At 32.0% G+C, this 17,288-nt stretch overlaps 2 protein-coding genes across 4 annotated transcripts in view; one reads left to right on the plus strand and one right to left on the minus strand.

The window, feature by feature from the left end:
* Positions 1 to 17,288, minus strand: part of LOC148628469 (integrator complex subunit 13-like) — a 72,944-nt gene that overhangs the window by 42,829 nt on the left and 12,827 nt on the right. The gene's annotated exons all lie outside the window — the stretch shown is intronic.
* The window catches only part of LOC148628470 (FMRFamide-activated amiloride-sensitive sodium channel-like), a 28,535-nt gene that overhangs the window by 5,399 nt on the left and 5,848 nt on the right, over positions 1 to 17,288 (plus strand). The window contains exons 1-2 of one of the 3 annotated variants that reach the window (XM_088588013.1): positions 15,325 to 15,449; positions 15,896 to 15,993. The exons of 1 other annotated variant lie outside the window; for it this stretch is intronic. The gene's annotated coding sequence lies outside the window, so the exon portion shown is untranslated. Of the gene's footprint in view, positions 1 to 2,877; positions 3,167 to 15,324; positions 15,450 to 15,895; positions 15,994 to 17,288 lie in introns of those variants that run through there. One more of the 3 variants, XM_088588022.1, reaches the window with a different exon arrangement.

The raw sequence follows: 17,288 nt of genomic DNA on the forward strand, positions 1-17,288 counted from the left end.
TCCATGTTTGACCTGAGACAAGTGGAAACAGGAGCCCTGACATAGTGAGGATGCAACGCTTTGACCCTCTGACCTTAAGTTTTAAAATTAAAGGGATTCAAACTTTACCAAGTTTTAAAAAAATCAATTGAACAATGTGGATTCTAGAGATATAGTCACTTTAAACTTGACCTCTGATCTATGCCCTTGTAAGTTAAAGTGAGTGATCTGACCTTGTTAAACTAGTTCAGCCCAAGTTTAATTCCAGTTATCTTCTCTAATGAAGCTTAATTTCTTTGATCACTTAAAGAGTAATCAAGGGAACCATGATTCTAGCCGAAATCAAAAGAATGTAATCCAGGGACAAAGACCAAACATGGAAAACACAAACACAACAAAGAACATAAAGTAACTAAAATAATATATACAAAGTAACAAAAGTAAATGAGCCCCCCCCCCCCCCCCCCAGTATGAATTTGGTTTATCAGTATGATAAAATACATACAGATGTACAGAATAATTGAATGTGTTTTCATCGTCAAGAGTGCATTTGGGAAGGTGTGTATCATGTTCTCGAGAGTATATAAAATGAACATTTTTAATGCAGGTTTATATACGTTTGTTTTCCCCTTCCTGGTTCCCCCAACTTCAGTTATTTTTAGATAGACATGCACAAATCACATGACCTATGCATGATGTCATGGAATTTTCTAGGCTGAGGCAGTTGGACCCTAAACAAATTTCAGTGACTTACCCCCCACCCCCATCCCCTACATCACCTGGTTATGTGTTACTATATTCATGTAATGTTTGCTGGTTATCAGTATTTGATTTATGATATAAGCATGTTTACAATGGAGAAAATATTGGAGTGTCATGTCACTTATTATGGGGCTACTTGTTCATAATTTATGCATTAAAATGTTTTCAGCGTTTTCAATTCCATTTTTCTGGAATTATAATCCCCAATTCAGATTGCACAAATGCTTTTATGTTATTAACCTGCTGGGCTCCCCCAGGTTATCTTTCACTTCCTTAAAGTTTTTTCAATGGTTAGAAATCAATTGTGGCATGTGTCGGGCTTCCCCCAGATATCTATTCCACAGCTTCCAAACATCAGTAGATGTGCGTGCCGGGCTTCCCCCCAGGTACTAAGATTTAGGATGTAGGCGTGCCTGCCGGGCTTCCGCCAGGTACTAAGATAAGGTTGTAGGCATGTCTGCTGGACTGCCCCCAGACACTAAGATTTAGGATGTAGGCGTGCCTGCTGGGCTCCCCCAGGTATTAAGATTAAGGATGTAGGTGTGCCTGCTTGGCTCCCCCCAGGTACTATGATTAGACACATTTATACAGTATCTGCCGGGCTCCCACCAGATACAATGTACTTTTGTTTTCTTTCATTTTTGAGTTCACATGTATTTTCATTTTTTACATCTTTCATGTATCTGCTGGGCTGCCCCCCCCCCCCAAAATACTAATTTCTAAAATAAGTTTGTTTTCTACGAGTAGCCCCAGATTGCCAAATTATGTTTTACATTTTGTATTATTGAACATTGTGTTTATGTAAATATTTTGTACTGATGTGTTACTTAGTTTAAATGTCGTTATTTAATAGATTTATTAACTTCATGTGTTTACGTTTACAAAGATGTTATAGGTTTTTGACTATATACACTCAACAACTTGTTAACTTGTAAAGATACTAATGTACATTAAGACAAGATTTATGTATACATGTATTTACTACATGTAGTTTTCTAAATTCCACGAAACTTACACAGAGGTGTTGTCAGCTAAAATGGTGGAAAAGATGTGACAGAAGTTTGATATGTGTTGAACTTGCATAAATGGGCACCTTAGGAAGTGTTCTTCTGCTAAGTATGAATTTGGTTTCTCAGTATGATAAAATACATACAGATGTACAGAATAATTGAATGTGTTTTAATGGTTAAGAGTGCATTTGGGAAGGTTCTTGAGAGTATATAAAATGGGCTATTCCAGTTCAACAAGTCAGAGTTCAGGGTCAACTCACTTTAATAAAGATTTAGATTTTGATTAGAACTATGTATTTTAATAAGAGTACATAAACCTTTCATAAGACCCTGTCACACTAACGACAACCTTACTATTCTAGTTTTTAACAAGTTTCAGTCAAAATGGAATCATGAAAAAAAAATGACGTGTGAAAGCTACAGTTTCAGTACATGTATGCTCAATAATATCTTAATGCTGCCATGATTGTGATGCAATATACATAAACCATGTATGATTCTATCCATATTAAACCATGGCCTACTATGGCTGCCTTAGAACATACAACTACATCACATATTACAGCACAATGTTCACAAGTATTACCTCATATGTCTTATGTGTTAGATATCTAATAGATTATGTACATGTAAGATAATACCTTACTTAATTTATTTAGTCTAGCTAGTTTGTACTTACAGAGATTATGCAATAACTCAAAAAAGAATACTCAGTTGATAAAAATGCACATTCTTATATCTCGTCTTTCTTTGTTCTACTTAGACATAGAAAAAGAGATATTAATTTGCATTTTTGCTATATTGTTGTATTTCTTCTGAGAAGAAGATTAACCTAGTTCTAATCCATTTCAACCTGTTGAAGCAGAAACTCATTCTCACCTTGATAAATGCTCAATTGATTTTAATGAAACTTGAAACAGAACAATATTAATCCCAGCAATACATTGTTATGCACAATGTCTTTTTTGCAACATTTTAGTGATTACTTTGATCCAATAATCCTATCATCATCACCAATGGTCTATTAACCAATCCACTAATTAACACTGACACCTTCCCAATGATAAAATACCTGTATACAAACATGCAGACCATCCCATTCTTAATGAGCAGGGGTGGTAAATTCATAATTATCATTTTTCACCAATGTTACAATTGTGATATCTTATTGCGGCACAGTTGGCATCATCCTGAACTAACTAAATTCATAACTACTTTCAAATACAAAAAAAATCCTACTTTGTCATAAGACAATTCTTTTATGTCTACCTTGGATTTTGAAGCAGTTCCTACCACAAAATTGTTGTAATGTGCAGAAAAAATACTTGACCAATTTAACTTGGGATTTATCTGTGGTAAATAAATTTTCTGGAATACCTAAGTTTTTATGGAAAAGGATGATCAAAAGGAGAAAGGTATGTATCATAAAAGCAACACAATATTTTAGTTCCCTGATACAAAAAAAGATATAACTGATAAAATGGAGACTAACAAAACTTAGTGCTTAACAGAGTAAATCTGTTGACTACATTAGTTGATTGTTGTAAAGAATATTTTAAAGTACTTCATATGAGCTTTTTTACTAATTTAAATTGGTTAAGAATCTAATGCTGAAGGGGGAGACTAAGAGATGGCTAGCTCATGTATGGGTGAATAAAAAGTCAGGATGACTGAAAATCATTTTTGCCGAACAAGAGAAACTGTGAGCAAAGCTCACCAAAGAATACCCCATGCTCACCAAAATATTACCTAGTTGCCAAACAGGTAGTTGATGTCGCTTCAGTTTGAAACTGAAGACCATGATACGGCAAACCTAATTTTACCTAAATATTATCTTCTGAAAACATTTCAAGTTGGTGTAATAAGTAGATGCAGAGACAACTGTAATAAAATTCTGTGGACAGACAAATGAACAAAAGAATGGTGAACTGCCACTATATACATTTACCTCCTGCTAAGCAGGGAATATAAAAACACTGCAAATACTACATGAACAGCCAAAGGCATTGTTGACATGATCAGACTTTACAGGCAACATATATGTTACAGCAACAGGGTGTGCTGTTTTGGGATGACAGTCTTAGATATGAATGTACATGTATTTTATAGTAAATGTTTTTGGTAGACTCACTGAACCTTTCTAGGCAACAACAACTTACTAAAGTCAATACTTATTTCCATGTGCAGTAATCTTTTGTAATGGACTTGCAGCTACATTTATATTTTCTATTGGTATAGATATTCATGATAGTTGCAAAATCTAAAGTAATGGGAAAATCAATCACCCCTATCTCTACACTTCGATGACAACTAACCAGAAATGAACCCACAGAGAAGATGTTTAATTGATTACATGAGGTGTCTTGTACAAATGTATACTGATACAAATATTCTAAACATCTGTCAACAGTCATCATACAAATGATTACATGTTCAGTCAGTACAAAATAGCTCTATTAACTTATCATTATCAGTTGAGAGAAAAATTTTGTGAGAATAAATACATTTCCTGTCAAATAAAAATCATTTAGTGTAATCGTATTAATTTTAGGATTTTGTCAAGTGAACATATTTGAGGATATCAATATTTGCGGATGAAAAAATTATATGCCTTACAGAATGTTTAAAATCAATTTCAAGGGTATTATTTTTCACGCTTTTATATTCACCGCAAAACTAACAGAAATAAATACATTGTGAGAATTAACACTTTTTACAGAAATATTTACTGTAACTAATTTTATGATGTTACGTCAGAATCAAAAATCCATAAAAATGATTCCTAAAATATCATTTAGGTTACAGACCACCAATTCAACCAATGAGCATTTGGAACGTACGCAAAAATAGTCCTACGCAGAAATTACCCCTGTTCCTCATAGTGCTGTGAAAAAAGTTCTCATCTTATTTAAAAAATTTAAACAGTTTCTGAAAGGAAAAACATTTCTGTACATTTTATAGGTGCATTTTGCTTCTTGTGATGTGAAGCCTAATCTCCATAATGATTTTTAAATATACCCCTATCTTGTGAAAACACTGAGATTTCCCATGCTATTTATAGACACTTCACTTCCGGTGACCAGTACTGCACTGCAAGTCTGCTAACCCCACATGCCATTCTGAGGATTGTGAGCTGACATATGTAGAATCATGCTGATATATAGTCCTCTGCAGGTTAAAGTTAAGGTAAAGTCCAGAGAAGCCATTGAATATTGTGAAATTAGCATAGAAGCCTATGGAAAGTGGAATTAGTGGTTTTTAGCCTTAAGCTGAAGCCATGGCAAAATGAAAAGTTTCTTGAAATAGCTTTAAACTACTTGAAGATCTTGTTAACTTTGCCATGAGAGGAATACACTACAAAAATCCTTCAAAATATGCATTTTTTTAAGTTATAGGTCCAAATTATGGAAAATTGGTCTTTTTGGCTGATTTTTATGTCCTATCTTGTAAAAAGTGTAGAAAATTTAGTAAAAATATCAAATATTAAACTTTGAGGGCTATATTTACCTAAATATGATGGTAATAAGCACTTGAAATCAAGTTTTGTGTAGATTTGAGCAAAAATTAGGTTAGAAATGAGGAAAAACTCACTTTCATTACTGCGGTTAAGGCCATATCAGCATTCCCCTATGGCAACATGGAAAATCCATTATTGAGTACTTTTTTTGCTTTAGGTGCCCTTTACTGGTCATGTTTTAATGTGAAAACACTGTATTTACAAATTTAAAGCCAAATATATCACCTTTTGTGAAAATTTAAAGATTTAGGATTTTTGACATGTGATCAAGAAAAAGGGGGAGGCATGTCAGAAATAAATTTTTAAAAATAGACCAATTTCTCAGAAAATGATTACTTTTAAAACTATTTCTTCATTAATATTGTTAAAAAACAAGTTGTGATTGATATTTTTTATTTGAAAAGTCAGAAAAAGTTCTTTGCAAATATTTAATGCATTTAAGTATGGTAGAATATTGTCACTTTTTTGCTCGCACAACTTGGTTACCCTATATTTAAAAATCAAATATTTAAAAAAGTGCTTGTCACATTTCACTGAAACTTTGCAAATGCATTCAGTATGTGTGTAGGAAGATACCTGTATAGTTATTTATTTTTTCTAAGACAAAAAGTGACTCTTTAGGTTACAGACCACCAATTCAACCAATGAGCATTTGGAACGTACGCAAAAATAGTCCTACGCAGAAATTACCCCTGTTCCTCATAGTGCTGTGAAAAAAGTTCTCATCTTATTTAAAAAATTTAAACAGTTTCTGAAAGGAAAAACATTTCTGTACATTTTATAGGTGCATTTTGCTTCTTGTGATGTGAAGCCTAATCTCCATAATGATTTTTAAATATACCCCTATCTTGTGAAAACACTGAGATTTCCCATGCTATTTATAGACACTTCACTTCCGGTGACCAGTACTGCACTGCAAGTCTGCTAACCCCACATGCCATTCTGAGGATTGTGAGCTGACATATGTAGAATCATGCTGATATATAGTCCTCTGCAGGTTAAAGTTAAGGTAAAGTCCAGAGAAGCCATTGAATATTGTGAAATTAGCATAGAAGCCTATGGAAAGTGGAATTAGTGGTTTTTAGCCTTTACATTTTCAAATTCTTACTACATGTTTTTTCTATTATTTCTATAGATAATTTTATCAGCATCTCAGATATAATTTAAGTATTCTATATATTACAGTTGATTCTTGTTCAGATACAAAACTGGATTATTCAAAGATACTTCTGCAGACGTCAACTATAATTTTTTTAGGAATGATCTTAAGGTGATGTTCACAAAATCAAAGTTTTTATCGAAGTTTTTGATAAAATTTTTACACAAAGAAAATTTTAACGAAGTTGTATGTTTACACTATCAAATTTAAATTATCAAAACTATTCAAATGGACAGGGAATAAATCGTGCACCTGCTATTTGTTTTTTATTTAAATTCCAAAAACTCATTTTGATTTCCATTAGAGTCTTTTCAAAATTGGATGGTGTTCTATTCCATCAAAGTTTGTTCAAGTTTGTTGTCTAAGTTTTTGATACTTTAAACAGTAAGAAAGATTTAACAAACGTTGTGATGAAAAACTTTGATCATGTACAAGAGGCCTTAAAGGATGACAATATTCTATCCTCACTGCTATTGTTATCATTGAAATATTAGAAATTTAATTTGAAAGAAAAAAACCTCTCCTAAAAATGTTACATTAACAATCGAATTGCTATAATATAAGCAATATGTTTCTTTTTTTTCAAAGTAAAAGAAGCATGTAATTCAAACTAATTCAGCTTCAGAGAAAAGCCCCTTGCACAACTTGCTATTGTTATCAAATTACCTATACTTTTGTCTTTCATCTTTTTTACCCTCTTCAAATACTTATAAGTATGCAGTAATGTCAAAGAGTAATCAAGGGAACCAAGGTTATAGCGGTAATCAAAAGAATGTAATCCAGGGACAAAGACCAGACATGGAAAACAGACATACACAACAAAGAACATAAAGTAACTAAAATCATACATACAAAGTAACAAAAGTAAATAAGCAACTCGGACTCCACTAAAAACTGGGAGCATGAACCAGGTGCACCGGTAGGGTAAGCGCCCTCTGCTTTTCTAGAAACACCCGCCGAGTTGCTCAGAAAAAGTCAAGTCCGGGGTAGACAAACGAGGGAAGGAAAACTATGACCTGTTGAATAAATCAGATTTCATGGTGCCGATGGATACACCATAACGATCCACAAGTTCATGATAACGACCATAAAACTTCTGTAGTGATGACTTCAATCTTGTAGCAACATAATCCTGTTCCAGAAGCCTATTTGTTAGGGTTCTAGCACGATACAAAAAGTCTGCGTAGTTTCGGCAAGCTCTGGCATAACGTATGAGTTGTGATATGAACACTCCATACGCAGGAGCCGAAGGGATGTTGCCACAGATGAAAGGAAAGTTGACAATTCTGAATGAAAAGTCATCACGTTTGTCGTAAAGTTTGGTCAATAGTTTTCCTTTACCATCGATTTCTAAGTGTAGGTCAAGATATGAGGCTGACTTCACAGTGTCTGTAGTATCCTTTATCTCAAGTTCTTTTGGGTAGATGCGATGTATCAAATCCCTGAAATTAGGATTGTTTAAAGATAATATGTCATCTATATAGCGGAAACTGAGATTGAAGGATCTAGCCAAACGATATTCTTTCTTTCTGATCAGATCAGCTATAAAAAAACTGTTAACTTCCAACAAAGACAATTGTGGTTTTGTGGTTGCAAGATGGCCTTACAATCAAATAGCAATTACCCAAACTTGTACAAATATTTACTATCAGAAAATGACTTTTCTTTGTAGATCTATTACCGTTAGCACTTTGGATTTCCATCTATCATAGAGGTTTCTGGATTATATCTTACATTTCAAAGTTTGCCTTTTCCTATAAACCTATGCAAGCAAAAGAATCAACGTTGATTGATCATTGTATAAACATATGTTTAAGTAGATCTTTTTTTAATAAATCATTTTACATGAAATTAATGGTGTACGCTTTAAAAGTTATAATAATTAGTATGAACATTTTCATGCTACAATGATGAAACAAAATAATTCAAGATTACACCATTCTCGGTTATTTTGTATCTAATGTACTTTAATTCCAGAAAAAAACTTAATTCAAGACTATAAGTGATGCCATCGAGTGATAACCAATAGCACACATAAGACTAATTAATTGGTTGGTTAAACTTCCATTGGCAGATATGTAAAGCATTTAAGAAAAATTATCTCCCATTAAATTAACTGTCTATAACCATCTTGTTTCCTTAGCACATACATAAGACATATCCAACCTAATCAAATTCATAAAAATTCCCTGAATTTAGAACATTTCAACCCAATATACAACCCTTCATTGGATTATCTCCTCTTGCAAAAATCTTTCAATACTCATCTTGCTTGATGCACATCTTCATGTAGTGTCTAACCTTCATATAAAATTCCCGAAAAATGAAAGAAAGGTTTAGGAGGTGTGCTAAGCAGGTGGTCACAAAACTGCAATTATTGATTCCATAGGGTTCTACACATTTTTTCACTGACATTTTTGGCTGTAGCTTAGAGCATATTATTCGTTGGGATATAAATGACAACTTAAATCAACTGGAATATACCTTGGACACTCCATTTAAAATATTGGGAGACCCGCTAATCTAAAAACCATGGGGTAATGCTTAAATGTCATCCAGAACACCAAAATAATCCTTGAAATGGGCACATGAAGACCCATAGGCTACCTTGAGCTGACATTTTTCATCCGGGTGGAGTTATTGTCTCTTTGACATATTCACCATTTCCATTCTTGTTATACTTGTTTTGCATCTAAAATAATTCATTCGAGTATATATTTTATATTGTTGATCTTTTTGTCAAGCACTCCAAAGATTTTAAAGTCTCTAGAACACCTCACTCTGAGTAATTCATGTAACTGATATACCTGCAATACATCCCAGTATGGGTTGGAATTTAGTGCATGTCCAGTACATTTACTACTTTTTCATCGATTCAGGTTAAAGTTCATTAGAGGTATAAAGGCAGCTAAACAGACAGTTGGACATGCTGATTCCAATATACCTAAAAACTTTGAAATGATAATTATATTTATTATATAATAATGTTTAACATCCTAAAATACCAGTAGTTAAACATTGTTAGGTTCAAAATGTCTTAGGCATAAGCAGAATGAGATTCATAGCAAGGAACTTAAATATGAGAAATGTATACTGACATCTCAAAAAAAGATTGAGTTGTTTTTTGGCAATTAAGGTTATGGTATTTTTGTTCTGGAAGACCTGACAACCTAATTTCTAACTGAATACTTATCATAAGTTCTGGTATAAGCAATTCCTGTTTCAAATAACAATGAACAGTCATTCTGTCATTATCAACAAAGCAAAACTTGACCAGTAAAAGATACAATTCAGTAAATGTGTATTGACAACATGCTAATAGAAATAATTAGATGAGATTACCAGTAAATAAATAAATAAATAATGATTACACTAACTAACACATGGTCTAAATAGCCGAGTATTATTCCTTGACTTGCTAATATCTGAACAAGTAACTGTGAATGTTGGGGATCATTTCATAAGCATTAACCTTTGGGGTGCCCATTCATAATGTAGAGTAGTTTACATTAGTTACACAATATCTCCAGTGAGGAAAATTTTTTAAACTAAATTAGCCTAAAAGTAAAACACACACACAGACGCATATCATGGGATAAATTCAAATATTTAGCATGTCATGTTAATATCAAAAGTAAAACCCTACAAAAATCAATATAATTGTTGACTAACGGTTCCATGAAGTTTTTGTTTTGTTGGCACCGAGTTAGTAATGCAGTACCCTAAAATTGGAAATATTTACCAAGAACATCACTAAAACAAAAAAAATAGCAATTAACACAGCTGAAAATAATATTCATTATAGGAACATATAAAAAATAATTAGAATAAATGAGAAGGAAAAAGGCTGTGTCTCATAAACCCAATGTTTACATAGCACATTTTTTATCTTTTTATGTGGTTCTCACAGAAAGATGATTTTACTTGTATGATACAGAACTGTACTAGCAAAGTTATTTCAGTGAAATCATTCAATACTAGTTTTTGTTTTGTCGGCACAGAGTTACCAAAGCTGTATCCTTTACTAGCTAGCTAAGGAACTAAGAATCCAATAGTAAAAGTTACTTCATTAAACTGTCCTCTTTAACTTAAAACTCCAATATCTATCAGAAGGTTTTTAAAGAGAGGGTTGTTTTTTACTAAATATTTTAGTAATTAGAATGCACCTAAATCAAAGAAATCAATTTCAGTAGTTGTAACATTTTTTGTTGATGAGTAAATTACATTATGATGTATGAACCTTTGTTCTCTCCAGAAACCAATACTTAAAGTACAAAGTTTTAATTACTCTTAACTTTCCTATCATTTGAACTCTAGTTTTTTTTCTGTCCTGTGTGTGCATGTTCTCTTCAACACTTTGTTGGAAGATAAATTTATTTCAAACAATATTCCTTTTAATATCTGATAACAAGCCCACCAACATCTTCCAAAAGAAGATAGAATCAGTAGTAAATCCATCCTTGTTATTTTTTCTGAGGACAATTCAACTAGTTTGACTAGTTGTAAACAACATTTACTAGTACATGAAATAGGTCATTCACTTTAACCCTTTTCCACTTTTCTTTAATTTAAATAATTGGTCAGGAACTGAAAAAAAAAGGCTAGGTCTTTGGCCCTATTTCTTACAGGGATAATGCTATAACCTCCAAATCAATTCAAACCTCATTCTTGTCATAGGAATTGTGAACAATTTCAAAACTTATATATGCTTCTCATTGTCCAACATACCTTGTACTTTTTCTCAATAAAAAAGTGGTAGTGAGTCTCAGTATTTTTAGTATGCTACTTATTTAAAAAAGTATCCCAAATAGTCAAGTGTTTTATTTGTTGGAATCTACAATTAAACAAGAGTAGTTTAAAAAAAAATATTTCATTATCTATCTATTTTTCTCTTAATCAGCATGACTAAGATTTTGTTTGTACAAAAAAAAATATATCAATGGGAAAATGTGAGGTAGATTCAAAAGAATGTCAATAAAAAAAACCTGTATTTTGTGGACTAAGAAATGAACTTAATGACACTTTTAAATAATAAATTCATGATTATAGAAAGCTTTTATATAAAAAATAAGCTTAATTATCACAGCACATTTGCCATTACTTAATGCCATAGATGAGGCTTTGAACTCTAACTGGAAAGTCTACTTTATGGACTGGTATTGACAGGCACTTTCATTCTATGAAACAGTATATGAGAGACATCAAATAATTATAATCCTAGTGTAAACAAATTATCTATTAAGTAAGAAATCAATAGGTGTTTACTGATTTTGGAATATAAATTTGGGTTTTGATCCAAAAGTTTCCCAGGAACATACAGTATCATTCAGAGAAAAGAAACCTTTTTATTACCATGATTATGTTAGCTTTGCTTACCTCAAATAATGCAAAATTAAAATGATTTAAAAAAACAACAAAAACATGTAAATGTACTTTTAGGTTATTTATACAGTTTAATGATCTATTATACATTTTAGATATGAGCAGAAACAGTGTCTTTTATTCTACATTTTTTTCATTTGAGAAGAATATACACTCCAGCCGAGAAATGTTTTTTTCTACAGACACAGACAAGTCAATCAGCTTGATAAGTCTATTTGTAAGAAGACTATCACTTAGAAGAGAGGTAACAAGAAAAAAATCTAAGACTGAAGTCTTCAAAGTCTTTAATTGTCAAATATTCACTGTCACTGATTTTGGCATACTTCCAACATCCAAAATAGTTGAAATGCTATATGCTCTAAAATCGGGTGACTTCCAATAAAATCTTAGTTCCCTTGATATTATTGCGAACATTCTCATTCTCGTACAAGCACGAAAAACACATAAAACACACGAGTATAAAACTTAAGAGGTGCATTTTTATCTCTTATGAAACTAGAACTATGACGCTATGGTGGCAAATATGATGAGGATCAGCAGCATTTAGTAGTATATAACTACATATTTATGCAAATTATATGCAAATATTAAGTACAAAAATTACAAGTGCAAGAAGTCGCTAACAATATTAGTGACTTAAAAAGATGTCCTTACGACTTATCTCTTCTTCATGATGAAATAATATTCCTTGTGTACAAGGGAAAATCATTGAAAAAACTTTTAAATATTTGTCACAGTGAGTGCAAAACAGAGAAATTTCATTTATTTCCAGTTCTACAATGTATATCGTCATAGCCAGATTATAAAACATGAAAATCTTACCCATGTGTTTCTGAGATTTCCTTGTCTTACATTTTCTGGCAGTGTTGGAATATTGAAATCAATTGTGTGCTCTGTACTCTAAGTTAGAATGCCTTATTTTATTGTGAATGAATTATTTCACAAATGGTTGAGGCAGACAATTTTTTTTATAGCTAAGAAAGGAATTACCTAGTCCCAGAAGTGAGAAAGGATTATCTCATTTTTATCTTTGTTACTTCAGGAAATAATTTACTTGCCAAATCAGATTGTTTCAGCCTGTGTAACTTACTCAATACAATTTTATACATGGAAAAATAATGTAAGGGCCAGACTTAGTAAATTCTACTAATCAATGAACTCTTTCTAATCACTAAAAGAAACAAACTTAAAACATGAGCTCTTTCAGAGTGGACAAAACTCTGGTGATTTAACTCTAGGCTTGTGTAATAAGCTTCACTTACTAAAAAGTTACATGCTAAACTGAGTTAGATTTAAAAATAACAAATTAATATGTACACTCATAGGATAAGTTACCTCTTATAGAAAACAATTTATTTACACTTCTAGAAAAGGTTTTACCCAAAAATCAAATAATGACCTTAACTGCATAGGGGGCATGATCCCCCATCCACACAAAAACCAGGCAGTCTGTGGCACATGACAAATTTTGCTTTAAAAAAAATTTTGTCTATTTCATATTGTAAATGCATCCTTTCTCAGAATGGAATGTTGGTTTTTTGATTAACTACAATGGTTAGATAGAAATAAATTAGATAGAAAGCAGCAAAGCACTATAATTCATTAGGGAGGGAGATTATCAGATAACTCTGTCATTTTGTGCAAAATTTTTGGTCGATTTCTTAGGGAACTGTGAAAATCATTTTCTGAGCCCTCCATTATTGATTAAAAAAATCTTTGTACTAATGGACATATATAAACATTACATTGAAACAAAAAATTGCGAGGGATGAAATTTACCATGTGCATCCATACCATTGGAATTGCTTGGTTTCAAAATGGTAGTCTCTTAATATTTACCATAAAGATCATGATAAAGGGTTATTTTCATGAAGTCATCTATAGACGAAAACCCGAAAATCTGTTTTCAAAACTCACAAACTTGATATCCTCTCGCCTCCATTTGATAACATGCACCTTTTGACCTCATATTGATTTGAACATGTAATAAAGATTCTGTGATTCAATTCAGTGGTGTAGAAGGAGTACTGGATAAGAGATGAGTCCCCACTTCCTCCCAAATTTCAGAAATGTCATGTTTGGCTATGTGAAACCCCCACACTGATTTAGATCAAAATATAAAATAAGAGGTGCACAAAAGGAACATGTATTAAAGATTCTGTGAAAGTTTCCTTCCATAATGTAGAAGGAGTAGCCGATACGAGATGGGTCCTTCCACATCCCCATATTCAGAAATGACAAAGTCCATGTTTTACTATTGTGAAACCCCCAAATTGATTCTGATCAAAATCTAAAATGAGAGGTGCACAATGGGCACATGCAATAAGGGTTCTGTGAAAGTCATTCAATTCCATTCAGTGGTGTAGAAGGAGTAATGGAGAAAAGATGTCCCCATATTAGCAAATGACAAAGACCATGTGTTGCTATGTGAAACCCCCAGCATATTGATTCAGATCAAAATCTAAAATAGGAGGTGCACATAAGGAACATGTAATAAAGACTCTGTGAAGTTTTTCTCAATTCCATTTAGTGGTGTAGGAGGAGTAAAACTGAATATTTCCAGTATTTTTCAAGCTTTGACCTTATCAATGACACGTGAAAGCACATCTTTATTTCAATAACTTCATATATTGATGATTAATACTGTTTTTCCAGAATTTATCCATGTACAAAATCCTACCATTCACTCACAAAGTTCAGGTTTGTGAGTGAATGGTCCGATTTTATATATCCATGGATTCAGGAAAAACAGTGTTAAATCCTTAAAATTCCAATCCTTAACTATCGAAATATATTAATACTTTTTTTTTCTTACATGCTATCATTCAGTGATATTACGCCCAAAATTGACATTGCAATGGTGGCATTCAACCGACAATGTGACATGGGTGTCAATTTTAATATTCAAAGTATTTACAGGCTACTGATAACGGTATTTTTTTCAAAAATTGCCGAAAATGAATGGAAGAAAGCAGATTATACTGTCTTGTCTCTAAATAAATGGGTCTACCTTGTCAAAACAATGGTAGACATGTTGTTCACAATATGTACATGGAATTTAACTGTTGTAAAAACTGTCATTGTTGCAGCTGTAATAGATGAACAACCAATCATAACACACGAAAAAAAGGCATATGCCAATTAGATTGGAATCTTATTATTCTTTGTTTAACCCATACAGGTAAATTGGTTTCATGATAACTTTGTATTTCTATAGAATGATATATTAGAGATTTTTTTAAATGTAAAAGTTCCAATAATTATTGATGAAGTTGGTGTTAAAAGATAACTGACCATCATTGATTTTAATATATGACCCTATCAGGTTAAAATTAATGTTTGCTTACATGATGAATGAAAGTTGCACAGAAAACCCTCATTATGACTACCTGGGGGAGAGCTTAATTGCTACTTGATTTAATAACTGTTAATTATCTGGTCAACAACCCAACTCTCCTGTTAGTCAAAACCAATAGCCTTCAATAAGGGGAGATCAATCAATAGAGTCTATAACTGACAGATGTTGATTCTGACTATACTTGTCAATTTTACCTGATATGACCAGTATCAAATTTTTCTGCCATTGGAAAATTAATTTTCATGATGATTGTGACTCAAAACTATTCTTGATGCCAACCTGGTAAGCTTTAATGCATGTAAAAAATCAATTAAAAATAATTACTTGTACTTAATTTGAAATTAGATTTAAAATTTATTACTTATTCAAGAGAAATGAATAAACCTAGAGTAGTTATTATGCCATTTCTTAATCTTCACTTTGAATATTATATTTATTCATATGAATAAGCCTTTTGAATGTTCATCTAAAAAACATTGAAACTAAAGTAAACTGACACTTCTAAAAATTCAAACATATGACCGAAGTTCTACCTATTGGATACCTGTTTCTTCAAGGTATTTTCAATCAGGTAATTCAAACTGTGATAGGGTTAACAGGGATCATTTCTGAACAGTTTTATTTTCACAATTTTCACCAAAAAGCTGTAAGGTAAAAGCCAAACAATTCAAATATTTTCATGACAAAATTATATTATATAATATTTTACATTTGATTATGAATTGTAGACAACACATGAGATAATTGGAGACTATAACACACTGAATTCCAGTTTATAGGACTAACAACATTAAGGCTAAAAAAAGGGGTTACAAAAGGTGCAATTGTATGTATGCAGAATTATCCCTAAATGGTTATAAGTTTTACAATATAGTTTAAAACTGATTGAAAAAAATTCTGGCCTTAGTGTCACAAAACTTAAAAAATACTTTAGTCTCAGAATATTCCTAACTCCCATGGTAATTTGTTTTTGAAGGACCACAGCTTTTGCAGTTTAATCTGTGTTCTTCTTCATTTACCTAACAAAGATTTTTATTCAATATATTCCTGTAAAGTAACTGATTTTTTAAAGTGTTAGAAAAGTACTTACAGGTCCTAAAAAATAAAGTAATTAAAAATTCCTGAAAAAAAAATTATCTGCTGACTTTGACAACCAGTAAATATTAGTTTCAAACTTGATGGAAATAAATGAGAAAACCTTACTTATTTCTTTAGCAACCTTTCTACATTTCTACTTCTCATCGACAACAAACAATTAAGATATCTTTGAAGGTTTATCTTCAAAAAGAATTTAAATGTTGTTGGAAAAAAAGATATCATTGTTTCTGGCATAGCAGTAGAAACTGATTCACTGATCAAAAGAAAAATATAACAATGATAAGTGTTATAGACTATAACAAGGTTGCACAGCCATTCCAATGATATAAGTTGACAGAATGAGCAATGTAGAAATAGGTGATTACTGCCATTTTTACCTTCTAGTTGTCATATATAATTAAGCTTTGCATCTTCTCTTATCTCCATTCTGTTGTTTTGAAGAATTTAGATGCATGTTGAATAGTCCTACTTCTTTTCATTTTGTGATCCAATGAATATGTGCTGACAGTTTCATTTACAGTGAGTTGATTACCACTTCTGACCTTGTTGAACTGGAATAGGCAAATACCAGTTTTCTAAATGAATAGTAACAATGGGGCTTAAACTCTGTAGTCATTTACATAGATGCCTTCACTCATGCAGCTTAACTGATGTAGAAGAATTTTTCATTTCACATGGAAAATAGTACCTGTTCGGAGTTTCAGTAGGTAACTTCTGGAGTGTGATAGAATAAAAAAAATCATATATTGGTGAAAGTGTTTTGTGATCTGTTATAGTTCTCTAGAAATTTATGTTACATGTAATCATATTATTAGGGGAAAATAAGTCATGCCACATTCTGGATAATGCGACCATCCAGTTGCAAATTTTGAATTTCTACTTTTATGTAATAAAAGAAGTGCTTAGTGATTTTTTTTCCATATTAGCTAATGCACATTTCCAAAATCTTTGTATTTTATAATTTATTTCCGTAAATTTGATGAGAAGCTAGTCCAAGTCTTTGTACAGTTTAAGTATGAACAT

Source organism: Perna viridis, chromosome 1 (assembly GCF_037379345.1).
Source record: "Perna viridis isolate PV_CMFRI_1.1 ecotype Kerala chromosome 1, ASM3737934v1, whole genome shotgun sequence".
Taxonomy (NCBI): domain Eukaryota; kingdom Metazoa; phylum Mollusca; class Bivalvia; order Mytilida; family Mytilidae; genus Perna; species Perna viridis.